The 12955-nt window shown below is 29.9% G+C and overlaps 2 long non-coding RNA genes across 2 annotated transcripts; both read left to right on the top strand.

The window, feature by feature from the left end:
• The first annotated feature begins 494 nt into the window (after window positions 1–494).
• LOC134692712 (uncharacterized) lies at window positions 495–3114 on the top strand. Its single transcript, XR_010102256.1, has 3 exons — window positions 495–567; window positions 874–935; window positions 1835–3114. It is a non-coding gene; the product is annotated as an uncharacterized LOC134692712 (long non-coding RNA).
• A 760-nt stretch (window positions 3115–3874) lies between these two features.
• LOC134692711 (uncharacterized) lies at window positions 3875–11844 on the top strand. The gene is made up of 5 exons (XR_010102255.1): window positions 3875–3895; window positions 5609–5673; window positions 6298–7513; window positions 9446–9504; window positions 10614–11844. It is a non-coding gene; the product is annotated as an uncharacterized LOC134692711 (long non-coding RNA).
• The last annotated feature ends 1111 nt before the right edge of the window (window positions 11845–12955 follow it).

Raw genomic sequence — 12955 nt, 5'->3', positions numbered from 1 at the left:
AGGACATTGGAATATTAAAATGGATTCAGTGAACTGGTTATCACAAAGAATTATGTTGAAAAGCATGAAAAGTAGCCATGGCAGCAGCTCCAAGGAAGATGGTTACATAAATCTTCAACCAAGTCTGAGGCTTCACCAAGAAAATAAGAAGGCAAGTTTAATTAAGCCAAACATTTTCTATACAATCAGTAATTTGATAAAAATTGTATATTAAGGGCATATGATAGAGTTGATGTTGCTAATGTAAAATGTTATTTTTGCCATTCAATGGGTGATAACTCATAATTTACCTTTATAAACAATGGAATATATTTAAATTATTATTTTTGTGGAGTTGAAAATTCAATCAATAAACTTAAGACTTACTGTTTTTGATTTTAATCTTTTATATTGATTTTACAGTTATTTATGTTATAGTAAGAAATTGGAATAATGTTTGGTAAATGTCAGGGAAATTGAAATATAAAGTATATAAATTGTAAATTTTCATATATTTCAGGTTTTTTTTGTGAGATTTTTTCATGGTGTGGGAATAAGACTTGGAGGTCTAATACAGCTAGTATATAGGTAGGTGCCAGTATACAGTTTCGAATAAAATAAATGTTTTATAAATATTCTTTTTAAATTTTATGTGGTTCAGGCTTGAAAGTTTCTAAGAGTTTGGTTTCTAGTTTACGCATTTTTTTTTTTATCAGTACAAACATATCGTAATTTTGAATATCGAACCTAATTATTTAGTTTGTTGGATTGCTATCTAGTTAATATATGTTCTCAGCCTCTATTACACATATATAACCTATTTCTTTATAATTTCATATGGTAACAGTGATCTTTTGAAACCATTCTGGTAAGACTTAACACTTTATATTTCAGATTAGCATCAGCTTGTCTGTAAGGATTGAGGCTGAGAATGGCCATTGGAGCTGACTAATATGGTAAGAACCAATACATAAATTAATGAGTCATTTAGCCAAGAACATGTAAATACCCTAGAATGTTATGCAAAGAAGTATTATATTTTAATTATGCAGATCTTGAGACGTAGTAAACTTTAATTTTTCTTGAACTATAACTGTGATATAATCTAAAGGGAGGTATCAAGATAAATAAAGGAAATAAAAAAATTATTCAGTTACTTAGAAAATCTTACTATCTGTAAATTTTCTAAAATTGTTCCCGTATATACATTGTATAATGAATGGGATGTGGACCATCATGTGGTATGATTGCCACTGAAACAACTATCTCCCAGAGACCAAATGATATGTAAGCAACAAATGGTCACTATGGCCTTCAACAATGAGCCAAACATATACCTTACAGTTAACTTTAAAAGTTAGAAACATGGCAAAATGTGAAACAATTCAAACAAGAAAACCAACAGCTTGATTTATAATGAAACCATGAAATAATAACAATTATCGCTATTTTGTGCATTTTTCCTTTGATCTTTTTTGTGATAATTTTCATATCGTGCTTCTCGCTTGAGATGGAAAAATTATCGCTAGAAACTAAGGAGACCACGTGGCGTTGCTAACAAAATTGACATTGAAATTGACAAGGTCGTCATAGGTAAAATAGCAATAAACAGATTATCATTGGTCATCTCAACGATAATCTATAAATACGTCGAACAACAACCAACTACTTGTCATCCCTTGTTTGCTACTGAAGACTGGTTGTTTGTAAATTCAGTCTACAGAATCACTTCAAAGCAAAGTAAAAGCAATGCTCTATTGTTCTATGCATCATAAGTGCATTTATTAACTAGTTACTTATTCCTTTGCATTGAATATTGTTCTGAAAGATATTAGAATGTATATTTCTTTTTCAGGTGACTTCAACTGTGGCTGCAGGAAATTATTGTGCAAAACAACTGAAACCAAAAAGAATGTAATTCAGACTATTTTTGTGTATGTTTTAAAAAATGTTCATATTTTTTTACCAAAAAAAAAATTTAAAAATTGTAAAGATTCTCCATTTTTAACAAAGCTGGAAGTTGTTGGCTAAATTGATACTTCATAATTTTCCGATTTTACTTTTAGACCTACTCTTGATATCTTAATTATGGTCAATGTGTTATCAAACATTTCCAGAAGGTTAAAAATGGAGAATCTAAAAAAAAAAAAAAAAAATAATGTTATTTTGTTAAAATGTACATTTTGGTTTTCTGATTTGTTGGATGTATCTCTTTTTTTCTTCATTAGTTTGTTATTTTTTGCAGTGTTTTTAGCTATAAAAAAGATTATTTCACAAGAAGCATAGAAAAAAACACATCTTGGTGAGAAAAGATTAATTCAGATTTTTGTCCATTTTTTCAATTGGTTGAGAAAATCGGAGTAATGGAAGTGAACCACCTAGGTGAACAATGATGTACTAAATATTTTTGTTAATTATTTAAATAATTTATATCAAATTATTTATTATTTATTATAGCTATACCATCTTGTATTTTTGTTAGATATAGCAATGATGTGAAGTCTAAACAGGTGAAATTTTTGGCAAAGGGAGGTAATAAATTATTCCCCTGTTTAACTCCTCATTCTTTTAAATTTATTATTTTACTTAAATATTCATATGTATAAGTTTTTTGTTTAATATCAGATGTATACTAGCTAACAATGACTATTATTCAGTGTTCTGTAAATAAAAAAAAATGTAAACAGAGCTCCAGATAATAGATTTAAGGGTGGGAGAAATTATGGGACACTATCGGTAGAATTGATTTGGTGAAATTTTCAAGATACATGATTAATTGAGAGTGCATCTGATATTTTTTTTATTTATTTCTATAAATAATGGACCAAAAACGAAAAGATTGCAATTAAGATAATGATGACAGCCACTCTGGCAGCCAGGAGAGCAGCTCTAAGGAAGATAGTCAATAAAATTTTCAACCAAGTCTGAGGCTTTACCATGAAATTGAGAAGGCAAGTTTATTGAAGTCAAACAATTTCTATACATTTTCTAGAAATATTTGTTAAATGTACATATTCATCCTTATTTTCTGCATGAAAAACATCTTTCAATAATTTATTTACCAGTTTAATATTTTGGGATACCATTGTCAAGGGGTACAATCAAAATCACGTGATGGATATACACACACCGGAAGTAACAGCCGTGCAGAAAGCTTGAAATGTAAGTAGTCGTATTAACTTGTTTATATCAATGAAATTTAATAAATAAGGTAGTGCACGGAATGTCGAATACTATCTAGTTTTGAAATACACAATTATCATTGCTGGAAATCGTGCAGTTAATGCTAACACTTAGACTCAAAAATTCGTTGAAAATTTGGAACTGTGTCGAAGTGTTTTCAATAACTGCACGCTTTCTAGCAAAAACAATTGTGTATTTTAAAACTACATACTATCCGACATTCGGTGTGCCAACTTATTAATCAAAATTTAATTGATATAAACAAGAAAATGCAACTACTAACCTTTCAAGCGGCGAGTTCGACTAACTTCCGGTGTGTGTATATCCATCACGTAATTTTGATTGTACATTAACAAGAATTTCTATTACAATTGCAGGAGTAAATTCTAAGATAGGAATTAACTTTCAAGGGGAGACTAGCACAATTAACAGCAAGATTTGTTCATTCAATGGGAGACAACTCATTTTCATTATTCAAATTAGTTGAGTGCAGAATTCAAATCATAAACCTTGACTACTTTTGTTTGTTTTTCAATCTTTACAAAATATGTGGATTTTATACTATTGGTACTTGAAGTAAGAAATCAGAAAAATGTGTAAATCAATCTTTAGGTTGACATAGAAATTGGTTTGTAAAATTAATAAATGTGTTAATTTCTTTTTAGGTACTTTCTGTGGCATGTTTTCATGGTGTGGGAATAAGACTTGGTGGTCAAATACAGCTAATATGCAGGTAGGTACCAGTATTGTTAATCCTGTTTAAAAAAAAAAAATAAGATTATTTTAAAATGAATACTGACTTTTTGTCGAGCCTTCGACTTTAGTCGAAAAAGCGAGACTAAGCGATCCTACTTTCCGTCGGCGGCGTCGTCGGCGGCGGCGTCCACAAATATTCACTCTGTGGTTAAAGTTTTTGAAATTTTAATAACTTTCTTAAACTATACTGGATTTCTACCAAACTTGGTCAGAAGCTTGTTTATGATCATAAGATAGTATCCAGAAGTAAATTTTGTAAAAATAAAATTTCTTTTTTTTCTGTATTTTACTAATAAATGGACTTTGTTTTTTCTGCGGGGAAACATTACATTCACTGTGAGGTTAAAGTTTTTAGAATTTTAATAACTTTCTTAAACTATCCTTGGTTTGTTCCAAACTTGGACAGAAACTTGTTTATGATCATAAGATAGTATCCAGAAGTAAATTTTGTAAACAAATAAATCCATTTTTTCTGTATTTTACTTTTAAATGGACTTAGTTTTTCTGCGGGAAACATAACATTCACTCTGTGGTAAAAGTTTTAAAAATTTTAATTACTTTCTTAAACTATCCTGGGTTTGTACTAAACTTGGACAAAAGCTTATTTATGATCATTAGATAGTATCCAGAAGTAAATTTTGTAAAAAGACAACTCCATTTTTTCTGTATTTTACTTTTAAATGGACTTAGATTTTCTTCCAGTGAACATTACATACAGTCTGCAGTTAAAGTTTTCAAAACATTTATTAGATTCATTAATTATTCTAGATTTTTACCAAACTTGGACAGAAGCTTCTTACAATCATAAGATAGTATCAAGAGGAATATTTTTATTGATTTTTTTCCTCATTTTTGTTTAGCCTGTGATTTACAGCAAAAGTAGGCGAGACACTGGGTTCCGCGGAACCCTTACAAATTTTTTAGGGTTAAAGGTTTATAAGAGTTTGGTCAACAGTATATACTCTTTATTTTATCAGTATCATATGACAATGGTCTCTTGGCAAAGTATGGCCTTATAATAGATTTTAAATTTCAACTTTTATCATAGAATATCAAAGGGGCCCCAATTTGGATCTTAAATGGATATATTTCAAGAAACTTAATGTGACTTAAAATAAATCGCTTCTTTATAATACATTGTAGTCTCCATAATTAGCTATATTGGGAGATATTATCAAAATGCTATAATTTTGTGAATTTTCTTACCTAAAAGCTTAAAGAATACCTTTGCTCCAAAATGTTTCGTAACTTATAAGAACCAAGGGTAATACATGTATTTAAATAAAAAGACGTAAACTATTACTGGATATGCTAAAAACTGTTCTGAATTGTGAAAAATTGGACCTTAATTGGCGCTTTTGTGAATACACCAGAATTGCATAATCAAGATGTCATAACTTAATAGTTTATAGTGTCAGGTGCCAAAATGAAGTGTTTATTTTGTATCAATAATGATACCAGAACAATATATATGTTAAATTTGTAGTATTTGGGCTTGATTTAAAAAAAAAATAATCTTAGGGCCAACTTAACCCTTTTAAGCCTACTCCTTTTCGGATTGAATTTTGTTGTTGGATTGATGTCTAACCAATGTTCTCAAAACCTATCGCATATATAACCCATTTTATATATCATAGATACAGTATTTCAGAAGTTATCCTTTAAAACAATTTTGTATTTTGTATTTCAGGTTAGCACCACAGCTTGTCTGCAAGGATTGAAGCTGGGAAACGGCCATTGGAGCTGAATTTTATGGTAAGAAACTAAAATATTGATTAATGAACTTTTAAATTCACCATGTATTTTTTTATGAACACAAGTATTTTGAAATATTTTCCAAATTAGTAGTTTTAATTATACTGGTAATCTGGATTGGGTATTTAAGAATAAAGAGATGTTATAAGATTGCCAACTACTCAACTATCAATAAGAACAGCAAATTACAATCACTGTAGGACCTTCAGCAATGAGCAAAACCTATATGAATGTAAATAATGCAACTGGTTGAATATCACAATAGGAACTTGTATTTATAAATCTAATCTCTAATGCAAAACTTTGAGGCCAGATTTTTCTGAAATCTTGGGATTATTTATCTTGCATATTTGTCCATTTGTTGAAAAATCACAAGAATAGCATGCAATAATTTCTGGTTTTACAGTACCAGTTTTAAAGGCCCTGCCTGAACATAACAAAATGTGAAACAGTTTCAAACTAGAAAACCAATGCATTAATTCATACAACTAATAAAGGAAAATAAACATGATGCACATCAACCATTGATTTTATCATCCTTTTTTGCTAATAATTGTATAAATTGGTATATCGGTTTGATCTTGTTTTGACAAATATGTTTAAGAATGTTTATTTCTATTTCAGGAAGCTGTGGCTGCAGCAATGATTATGTGATAAAACTGAAGAATGTTATTCAAATTTTTTTTGTATATATTTCAAAAAATGTAATTTTTTATATAAAAAAAAAAAAAAAAAAAAGGTGTAAAGATTCTCCATTTTCAATTAGATTGGAAGCTTGTATTTACAATTGTTAGATCTTCTTCGTTATTCCCCCACCCCCTGTATCTCTATTTCATTTTTACTTTGAAAATGAAATGGAACAGACAAATTTTACTTGTCAACTTAATAATGGTCTGTCTAGTCAAAAGGCCTCCAGTTGGTTTAGAATGGAGAATCTAAAAAAAATATGTAAAGTGGTTGTTTTTAGTTTCCTGAATTTTTATATACATTTTGTTATTGCTTCCTTTCAATTTTTATAAATTCCAGATTTTAAGTTTTGGATTTATGGGGCTTTATTCAAAAAAAAGGGGGATTTTTCACACCTGGACAATAACTCAAAAAGGCTTTCACCAATGTCCATGAAACTTTGGTGAATTGTTTATATCTATTGACATAAGCTCCCTTTCCCTTTTTATTAATTTTAGATTTTACGTTTTCTTAAGTAATGAATTTTTATACTTAAAAAAGGGGGATTTTATGCAGTTTTGGTGAAACTTAAAAGAGCAACGGTCGTATCATGTGCTAAAGCGCATCCCTTTATTGAAATGTGTTGTAGTTTTTACATATTATTATTTCTTTATTTTAATTATACAAATTTTGTATTGTTAAATATTTAAAGGGTGTGGAGTCTCAACAGGGTGAAATTTTCAGGACAAAAGGGAGGTAATTCCTTTGTTATACTCATTATACTTGAAATTTCCTGAGTGTTTATATGGAATATAACTTTTTTAATTAAAATATTCACTTTTGTACACATTTTCTTTAAATATCAGATGTATACTTGCTAAAATTACTTTTATTTAGAGTTCTGTAAATAAAAAAAAATGTAAGCAGAGCTCTAGCTATAGATAATAGATTTGGAGGGTGGGAGAAATTGTGGGTAACTACAATTGATTAGGTGAAATTTCAAAAGACTTAAAAAGTGCATCTGATATTTATTTTTACATAATGTTATTTCTGAAAGCAAATGGACAATAAGATGAGGACATAAACCACCTTCCAGGTTAGGATAGCAGCTCTTAAGGAAGATGGTCAATTAAATCTTCAACCCAGTCTGAGGCCTTACCATGAAAAATATGTGGTGAGTTGAAATATTCCACAAAACTAATGATCATATTATTATAGGCATTTTAAATTATTTGTTTATAATGGGTTTGACTTTGAGAACATCTACATCAATGCTGAACAATTTTATAACACATTAAAAAGAAGATGTGGTATGATTGCCATTGAGACAACTATCCACAAAAGACCAAAATGACACAGACATTAACAAATATAGGTCACTGTACAGCCTTCAACAATGAGCAAAGCCCATACTGCATAGTCAACTATAAAAGGTTCTGATAAGACAATGTAAAACAATTCAAACAAGAAAACTAACGGCCTTATTTATGTAAAAAAAATGAACGAAAAACAAATATGTAACACATAAACAAACGACAACCACTGAATTACAGGCTCCTGACTTGGGACAAGCATGTACATAAATAATGTGGCGGGGTTAAACATGTTAGCAGGATCCCAACCCTCCCCCTAACCTGGGACAGTGGTATAACAGTACAACATAAGAACGAACTATAAAAATCAGTTGAAAAAGGCTCAACTCATCAGATGCACAAAAATACAAATGGATGTGAACAACAATTGTTTTTTTAAAGGTTTGAAATACTATACTATATGATAAAGTACAAGTTTATTTTTGTATTGCAAACTTAATAGAATTGAAAATAGCAATCCAGAATGAGTTGGAGAGATAAAAAAAACATACAAAGAGCAGAAAACATAACCATTAGTTTGATTTTGAATACCAATTATTTTCTCACAGAATTTTGTATGTTATTCGAGAACTTTTAATCAATTATTATGATCTATATGACGTTACGCACAGTATTGGTGCTACGTTTGTAACGTCAGAAAACGTTCATCGACGGAACGTTGAGAGAATGTGATTGAAGCTAAATGTTAACGTTTGCATCTAAAGCTTAGCATCCCGCTTTTTGTTCTCTTCTTCTTTTTTCCTTTCTTTCTTTATTTAATCTTATTCTTTTAGTGGTGGTTAAATTTGTTTTGGCCTACAAGAACGTAGTTAATGCATAAACAATCAAAATGACGTTGAAAATCACGGAAAAACGTTACAAGATTGCACGGTAACAAATCAGACTAGACATTTCGATTTTCTTATTATTTTTTTGTCTTTCATTATTTATTCAAAATTCCTTTTATATGAGAAAGACTTTTAAAAACACATTACGAAAACTATACATAAATTAAAGAATAAGATACATAATTGCTTTATATTTACGTTCGAAAGTACAACATCTTTACGAAAACGTACATAATTTGTGCATTTAGCACACGGTAACAAAATGGACTAGACAAGCAAAAAGTTAAAATTCGATTAGAAAATTCCACTTCCAAACCATATTGTTGTACTATTTGTAAACGATATTAAAAGCACATTAAGAATATATGGGTTTTTTTCGTTAACATATTATTGCATTCTATAAAATTTCTTACCGTAGAATCCATTGTAATTTTTTTTCCCTATTTCATATGTCTTGTTACATCCTCTTTTGAACATTTCAATGCATCTTCTAACTCGCATATTTGAAAAAAATGCCCAAAACGTCGGATGCAACGTCGTAGCGAATTGTGCTAAAATTTCGCATAGCATTTCCTGCTAATTTGTGTGCAAATATAAGATTTTCTGATTCAAATTACTAAAAAACCTCGATTTCCATGTTACAAGTTACGCTCATATTTTTTGACGTTTTTTTCCCTTTAGGGTTATTTGATTTAATTTTATGTTATTATTTTATTATTTCAAAGATATTACTATAAATCTATAGTCTTTTAGACATTACATATCATACCAGTTTTCATTTATTCTAAAAGACATGCTCAAATTAGGGAGAAAAAACGCGGAACTAGTAGGGTTCACCAATACTGTGCGTACCGTCTATATATTTTTTAAAGTTGCGAATAACTGACCTTGAACTTTGTTTTACAGGTTAGCATCACAAGTTTCCTTTGGGTAACTTGCTTGAGGAGTAAAGAGAGCTGTTTAAGGTGAGAATTTATTAATCAACAAACAATTTAAATTTTAATTATACATGTATCTATGCCCCTAGATATCTATGTATCCATTTTTACTGATTTTTTTGTCCCTTTCCTGAACAAGAAATATGAAGGGGATATAACCTGATATCAAGTAAAAAAATAGCTTTTATAAAAAGATGCATAATAACTGCCTTACATTCAGTGGTTCATATATTCGTTTCAACTTTCAAAAGAATTTTATTCCTACATTTTTAACATAAATTTTGTGTGGAGTAAGTGTCAACTTAACAACAAATAACATACTGTATTCAATTATTTTAACTTTTTGTTTAGTGAATTTATCAGCAGCTTCTGCATTCATCATGTTGAATATTTCAAATAATTACTCATGGAAAATTGATGTTAAGGTGGTACCCAACACTTTCACTAAAATTAATTTGGCTCGTTTATATTTTCATAAAATTTTGACAAAGTATTACTTTTGACCCTTTGACAAAAATATAAAAATTTCAAAAACGTTGAACGAACTATTTTATCAGATAAATTACACTGATTATATAGCAGTTTTACAAACACTACTTTTGATCATTAAAAAGCTTAATCCTCCCTAAATAACACAACGTAATTAAAACGTTTAGCTGATTTTACAGAGTTATCTCCATGTAGTGTAAGGTACCACCTTAAGTCTCAGAAAAGTTTGGAAAGTTTATTTTTGTCTTCAGGAGCCTGTTTCTGGGGTTGTATGTTGATGTGTTACATATTTGTTTTTTGTTCATTTTTTGTACATAAATGAGGCCATTAGTTATCTTGATTGAATTGTTTTACAGATGTCATTTTGGGAATCTTTTATAGTTGACTTGATAATGGTTTATGGGCATTGCTCATTGTCGACGGTCATACAGTCTATAGTTGTTTTAAATTTCTGTATCATTTGGTCTCTTGTGGAGAGTTGTCTCATTGGCAATCATACCACATCTTCTATTTTTTATATTTCACATTCAGTGATATCAGGTTCTTTTTTTATTTGAAAAATTGCACATTAAATGTTATTATATTCCAGAATAATAATTAATTCGAAATCAAAACAATAATTAAAACTTGACTTTATTTCTTTTCAGTTGAAAGTGTCACCTTTGCTGCCTTGTGTGGTACAATCTTCAGACAATATCCTGCAAACCGTGGCTGAACTGTTACTATCTTTTTTTAGTAGAATCCTTAGACAGTAATCTTGTGGCAGAATGAGTTGTAAACAAATTGTTTTTATTCCTGTATTGAGTTTCAAATTGGATATTTTTTTATTTATATTATTTGTATTCCATTTGCATTCAATTATTGTTTTTTAATTGATGAATCATTAAAACTTAAATTTTGCGGGGTCCTAAAGGACTTTCTTAGAGGGGGCCAGCGCAATTGATTAAACAAAATTGTTCCCGCAACAGGGAGAGGAGACATCCCCATAAATATGCCTTTGAAATGGGGTGTTAAAGAAGATTTGTATTGTTTGTTTGTTTGTCCATCATCAGCTCTCATCCACAACTGGGTAGATTTTCATTGAAACTTTCAGCTGATTTTCTGTACTAAAGGCAGTATGTTTTTTAATTTATTATAATGAAATTTTGGGTTTTCCCAACCTTTTTGAAGTGAAAACAATGGAACACAGTGTTGGCAGATACTGAAGATTATTTGAAAGTTTAGAGAAAGTCCCATTTAATCTTGATAATTGTGGGTTAAAGTTGTAGATGGATAAACAAACATATCATACACTTACTCACTTTACCTATTTGCGAATCCAGAACTTAACATAAAGGGGCCCAACACCAGTCATTTCCTGTACAATCAACCAAATTTTTCCTCCGAAAGGGGTTTGGGGGGGGGGGATATTTAATAAAGATTAATATGCTTAGAAATTTGGTGTGAGTAAATAAACTTTACTTTTTATTTTAAAACAGCATGTGATTTAAAATATGAAATGAATTGTTAAACATATCCTTGGTGATCTAATAATTTTTTGCACAGATCAAGATATTTAGTCAGTGGTGGATCCAGAAATTTTCCAGGAATATGGGGGGCACTGACTGCTTCAGCGGGGCCCTGCTCCAGTCATGTTTTAGTGATTCCCTAAATATTAAACCAAATTTTTCCCACTGAAGGGGGCCCTCTGAAAAATCCTCTTAATCCACGTCTCTGCTATTTTGTTTTTTTATAACCCAGTAAATAAGTTGAGTTTGTTCTTAAAAAATAATTTGATTCATGTATTTTTTATTGTAGCATAAACATAGCTTTAATTTCCTTTGTTTAAGAATTGTAATGTTTTTTTAATGTCATTTTTAAAAGTTGGCACTAATTGAGGATTCTGTTGTTTATGGAATTCTTTTATTAGTTTGGTTGGCAATAAACAGGTTTTTTTTATTAAACAAAGAATAATTACTCTGTTTACAGAATTTTATAGATGTATCAAAAATTAGACATGATTTAATTTAATTCATAATGCTTATTTAATTGGAAATTACATTAGGATTATCTCCCCCTAATTAGTATTCAAAACAATATTATAAAAACAACCTGGAAAATAAATAGAATCCTCAGTAATGTCAACATTTATTTTGTATAAATGTAATATTATGCTAATGATACAAAACCCATGATGCAGATCCTTTTCCTCCTTTTTATTGTAGAGATAATTTACAGACGTGTCCAAAATCATATCCCTAGAATCAATTTGTTTTTTGATATTCGTACACACCTAACAAAAGCAGATTGTGTTTGGTTTCATTTGGATATTTTGTATCATTGTGATATATCATAATAATTATAATTGGTTAATAAAATATATTTGAAAAACCAGCCTCATTTCATTTGAATTTGGATAAGTAAAGGGGGAAGAGATTTCTGTGGTCCACGGTATGACACACATGCAGATGATTTATATTTCCATTAGGTGTCGATCATCATCATTCAACTTTTTTAAGAATTTTTTGTGTAATTTCTTTGCTGGTTTGAATAAGACCCTAAATAAACGATGCTTTAAGCACTACCTTACAGAATTGATCATTGTGTTTGCTGATTACCATCATATAGCTACCAATGCTGTTAATAGGTGACTATAATGCTAAAAGGATTTATGTAAAATCATAATTATGCAAACTCTAGAAGAGGATCGATAGCTCCATATCTGTATGCAGATGCCTCATGGTGTTTCTTTATACATTTTACCCTATATTTCAGGTTCAATAACCAGGGTGTTTTTATGCCCCATCTATGATAGTAGAGGGGCATTATGTTTTCTGGTCTGTTCGTCCGTTTGTCGTACCGTTCGTCCGTCTGTCCCGCTTCAGGTTAAAGTTTTTGGTCAAGGTAGGTTTTTTTTAAGCTGAAGTGCAATCAACATGAAATTTAGTATGTATGTTCCTTATGATATGATCTTTCTAATTTTACAGCCAAATTAGACTTTTGACCCCAA

This window comes from Mytilus trossulus, chromosome 12 (assembly GCF_036588685.1).
Source record: "Mytilus trossulus isolate FHL-02 chromosome 12, PNRI_Mtr1.1.1.hap1, whole genome shotgun sequence".
Classification (NCBI taxonomy): Eukaryota; Metazoa; Mollusca; class Bivalvia; order Mytilida; family Mytilidae; genus Mytilus; species Mytilus trossulus.
The sequence above is the reverse complement of the archived record's forward strand: the minus strand, read 5'-3'. Positions and strand labels throughout refer to the sequence as shown.